Here is a 5,805-nt window from a genome sequence, read left to right on the forward strand (position 1 = left end):
ACAATGCTTTCAGGTTCTCATAGGCAACACCGGCAACTTGATCACTTTTGTATACTTCTATCATATGTAAGCACATATTCTAATTTGCACTCATCTAGTAGCTAGAGTTTGCTTTACTTTGTATGTTCTTACATTTTCTTCATCTTCAAGTTTTAGCATAACAACTTACAGATGCCAACAATTGCTTCTTGAATTCTCTAAACTTTGTTGGAGTGAATGTATCTCGCAAGTTAATCCCCATTGTGCTATCCGTTGCAAAAGTTTTTTTCTATTATTTATTTAATAATCATATTTTTTCTCTTTATAACGACGTCTATCTACTGCCGTTGAGAGCAGCATCAAACATATCTTCTAGCATTTTACACCAAAAAAGAAAAGAAAATTGTATAACTGGTGAGGTATGCCTAACCCCAGCTTGGCTATCAAAAGAAAAAAAAGAAAATGACTACACATGAAAAGGGTTGCATAATTTACACCAAATTGTTTGAGCCTCTATGTCATGTACAAGTAAAGATGAGAAAGATAAACTCAAATCTGACTGTCTTGCAACACTGAAATGTGGTGATTTCTTGCCAGCTATGTCACGAGGGTGACATATGGGACATGTTTGAATACAATGACACATACATTCACTACAAGAAAAAAATGGATTAGCGACGGACACTATCTGTCGCTAAATGTTTTTAGCAACGGATTGGCGATGGCTTAGCGACGGATAGCATTTGTCGCATAATTTTGGTCGCTAAATAGCGACAAAACTGATCTATCGCTAATTAATGATAGATTCACGACAGATGTTATCTGTCCCTAATTTGTCGCTAAACAAGCACGGATTTGGTTTTGCGACAGAATGTAATCCGCCGCTAGTCCGTTGTTATTTTAGCGACAGATTACATTCTGTCGTAAAACCAAATATTAGCGACGGATTGTATCCATTGCAAAATTTAAAAAAAAAATTAAAAAATCTAAACGAATCGTGTCTGGTCCATAAGAAACCGGGTCCCAAACATAAGCCCAAGAAAAAAAATTCTCCTGGGGGGAACCCCTGAATCCCCCTCTAGTAAGGAAAATATATGATACTGCTAAATAGTATAATACAGTTAACACTTGGGAAAAAATGTTATTCTTACCCAAAATGAAAAAAAGAAAAAACAATAAAAATGCCTTTTCCTTGACATATCGAGGGAGAGAAATTGATGCCAGGTTACACACAGCAGTTTCTATTGGGCCTGAATATTCAACAATTTCAGCACACAGATTAGAAGATTTTATAGTACCCAGGTTTTGTCGATTGTTTTTCTATTGCATGTCATGTAAAAGATAGCAAACTATATTATAAGAACAATAACAGAAAAAAAAACTCTAGCAAGATATTTAGGATGAATATTAAAAATCCAATCAATTAACAACCTTGTAAAGCATATAGGGTGTTCCAGTCTCTATTTGTGATTCTAGAATAGCAAACCAGAGCTTGTGTGCCTGCACAACCTTCTTTGCCTTGCCCTATATTGAAAACTAAAGTTGCTTAAAAAAGCAAATCAGAAAAAATTGCAAAGTTGCATAGTCCTTAAGCTACATAAGCCAAATAGAATACCTCTCTTTCATACTTGGCATATAGCATTTCAAATTCATCACCCCAGCAATCAGCTAGACCAGGAGCCTCATTGGGACAAAAAAGTGACCATGTTTCATTGTCCAGAACCCTCTTCATGACGAGATCAGGTACTCAAAGTGCATAGAAAAGATCACGTGTTCTATTTTCTTCCTGAAGATCCACATCTAGAAATAACATGTCATACTTGGATCAGATATCCGACCAAACCCGAGGTCCACCACTAATCACAAGGGGCAGGTTCAGTCCATCATTGACCATCTTCCCTATAAAACAATAACACTGATAACAATAGCAAAGATGATAAAAAAGACAATGATGATCATTCAATTATTATGAAGAGAACAAGTCAATTAGTTTCTTTGTTTTGTTTTTTTGGATTAGATGTCAATTAGAATTATTGACAAACAAATCGGTGTCTACAGTTATAAAAACATATGCTTGATTCTTTACAACAAAACTTACAAAGGAAAATTGCCATCAAACAAAACAACAAAAATACATGTATCAGGAAATGAGAATAAAAAAAGCTACTGAGACATCTATTTTCATGCAGCAACTTTAGAAATCACAGAAATCGGGATGTTCAACAGACTAAAACTGTCGGCGTGAGGCAACAGTGTTTCCTGACAACCCATCAACATTGGTCGCCAGTAAATGGCAAGTGTCGCCATGAGGTGACAGTCTTTTTCGGCAGACTATTGCCATGGGGCAACAGCCCTCATCGGCGACAGAGTCACTCTGAGGTGACCGCCTATCGTTGTGGGGCGATGTTGGTCATCGAACGATGGTGACAGTCGTCATAATGCGACTACCATTTTAGGCAACTGTACGCCCAAATTTGGACCCATAAGGTATTTGGGTCTGGATCTAATCAGGAGGCCCGAAATTGGTTAGTATCGGGTCAGACCCGGATCCAGTTTATACTGGGTCAGACCCGGATCCAGTTTATACTGGGTCAGACCCGATCTCGGTTTACATTGAATCTGACCTGGATCCAGTTAAAGTCATGTCTGACCCGGATTCCGTCAAGGTCCAGGCACTATTTGGCTTGAACCGGATTAGGGACTGATTTGGCCCCTTCCGTGACCGGTTCAGAGCCTTTTTTGACTGGTTCCTTTCAGTTTTTCACCTGTTTCGAGATGCAAAGATCCTGTTTTCATAAATATTAGAAGATACAAGAATTTTGGCATACGGTTATAGGATTTTTATGAACTTTTGTTTATACTTGACACCTGTTCATAAGGTTCAGAACCGGTTTGGACCTTTGAATGACCAATTCGGGGCCGTTTCAGACCGGTTTAGAGTGTTTTTAGACCGGTTCGGGGTCATATAAGACTGATTCCTGCTTGAGGACTCTGAGTTTTACCCATATGAGCTTGTTTTAATTATTTTTTATGCTTTATAAAGTATTTATTGTATATAAAGCATGACTTATGCATATTAATTTATGTGTTTCATGTTTGTTAAGTCATGCATGATGGTTTTAAACATTAAGCATGAATTATGACTAAATTCATGACATTTTATTATCAAAATTAGTTTATACATATAAATTGAAGCATGAACTTGTATTTTTTGATATAAAGTATATTTTGTCATGAATATACAAGCATTAAAATATGTGTGCATAGGGATGCTCCATAATATGAATATATTTTTGGTAAAAGATCTTGATTGACTGATTCATGTTATGACCAAAGTGATCGAAGTCGTGTTGATTAAGGATTTTTTAGACCATATTAAGATTCGTTATTATGATTGTGTGTGAGTTTATGAAATATCGATTCTACCCAAAGGTAGGTTGTTGTGCTCCAAATTCACACATGGTATTATAGTAGATGTGTTTTTCAGCCCATGAAGCATGTTTGTAGCCAAAGGTACAGTGTTGAATTGCCTCTAGTTACATGATCTGCTACTTTTACTAACTAAAGTCAATTTCTTGAGAATTGAAGAGACGGAACAACTATCAGTATTATCGTTTACATCAAAGTAGAACAATAATGACTCAACTATGTTTGTCTCAGAAAAGGTAAATAATAAGGGGTCTCATATTTACTTTTTTAATATGAATCTTGTATAGAGCGATTTATCTTTCACTCATACGAAGAATAGAACAACCACTTTGAAAGCTGTCTATGAGAAGTGAGAGTGCTCAAAATGATATCCATGAGAAGTGAGAGTATTCGAATAATCTTAGTTTGTTGCTTTTGCAATCTTTAGTGGCTCAGAATATTCGAGGTGTTATATCTCACTGCAAGACAGTGAAGAAATTTTTGAAATCCATTGGGACATAAATTATTGATTTTATACGAGGTTTTTTCTCAGGCCATTTGGATAAGAAACTTCATTATAGATCTTGGTATTGTGGACTCTATTGAGAAACCACTAAAGATCTTTTGTGCTAATGAAGTAGTTGTGTCCTTTTCAAATAACAAGAGTTCAATCTCGTATTGTTAATGAAAGGACTGAGAATCATTTGGTCTGTATTGATACAATTGGGATGAAGAAAATGACTATGGATCCTCTTACTAAAGGGCTAGCACCGGGATTGTATTTCCAACATGTAAAGGGGATGAGTTCTTTTGATTCCTTCTTATGTATGACAATACATTATGTGGTCTCATTTGATTCTCTATGACTTTGTAAATTATTGATTTTGCATAAAGGAACTCTCATATGGGTTAGAGAGAATAGCAGAATAACAATATTAAAGGACCAAAAAGAAGAATAGGTAAGAGACCAACCTATTCATAAAGGTAATTTCAACATGCTTAAGCACTGAAGGTGAATTATAGTACAATACATAAGAATATGACATTTCATAAAAGAGTGCTTATGACTCATATGATTTATCCTTGTGATAAAGGGTAGCATGTGAACCCACATGAAGAATTAAATCGCGATAACGATATAAACCTCGATTTAGTGCACTTTTGGTGTCAATGGGTCAAGTGGGAGAATGTTGGATATAACAGATCTGAGTTCAACCCATTTGGATGATCCAGTTTGATACCATTAGTGGACCACATAATGAGGAGATAGTGGGTGGCAGTTACGTACATAACTGCCTCTTTCCCCATTATATAAAGGGGTTGACTGCTACGAAGATGATGAGAGTTTCGTTGCAAGTCTACCCAAATTCCACATAAAGATGACGTGGTATAGGGTCCTGCTCACCGTCGACCTAAGGCATGGGCTCATTGTAGGCGTCGACCGAATGAGGAGAACGTCGAACACCCGCACGCACACTCTGTGGCATCAGCAGATACACTTCTAGGTACGCTTTCTATGTATGTTGATGCAGAAATGCCAACAAACCCTAGTATGTGTAGGGTCAAAAGAATATCCATCTTACAAACCATGTGAACTATGAATGGGTATTTTTTGTATTTGTTTCTCAATTTTGAGCCTGCAGATATGCTTAGCATGGTCCATTTGGTAGAACTGACACTTGAAATATGTTTATTTTCTACCAAAAATATAACTTTTTGAGGCTTGCAATTTTATGAAAACTTTAACCCCATAATTTTGAAACTCTATATATAGAAACCTACCCAAATATTAGAAACAGATGATTAAAGAGCCGATCTCTATGAAATCAAGCATGTAGATCACATATGCATATTTTTTTTGGTTGGCAAGCAGGGGTTAGGCAGACCCCTACCAGTTACAATCAGAAGTATCCATCATTACAGCATCAATAAAGTAGGAAACCACTCTGGTGGCTTGTCCTTTTAGACCCTATCATGACCCTCAAAGCCCATCCGAGCCAAGTTACTTGCCCAAATATTACAGTATTTTTCGACGTGCATACACTTCACACGCTTCAGATTCAGAAGCGACTGCGCAATGGCCAAAGTCATGCCACCTGGGACGGCCCCCTCCTTCCGGCAATCTATTTGTTGCAGCCACTACATCCTTGCTGGAGAACTCAATAATCACTTTCTTGCATCTCGAAATTAGGCCCAGCACCTCCTTCCAAGCTATTTGTTCCTTCCTGCAGTCATGTTCTCTTCGTGCTAACTAGCCAAGATACAAATTCCATCCTGTATGATCCCTTATCGTGAAGCCCACCTGCCATGATTTGGAGTTATAAGAATACAAACTATAGATATTCAACTTTACCCATCCCTCTATAGGAATGCACCAAGGATCAGCATAAAGCCAAGCTTTCACAATAGGATGATTAT

The sequence above is a fragment of the Nuphar pumila genome, chromosome 5, assembly GCF_984573655.1.
Source record: "Nuphar pumila chromosome 5, dmNupPumi1.hap1.1, whole genome shotgun sequence".
NCBI classification, from domain to species: Eukaryota; Viridiplantae; Streptophyta; class Magnoliopsida; order Nymphaeales; family Nymphaeaceae; genus Nuphar; species Nuphar pumila.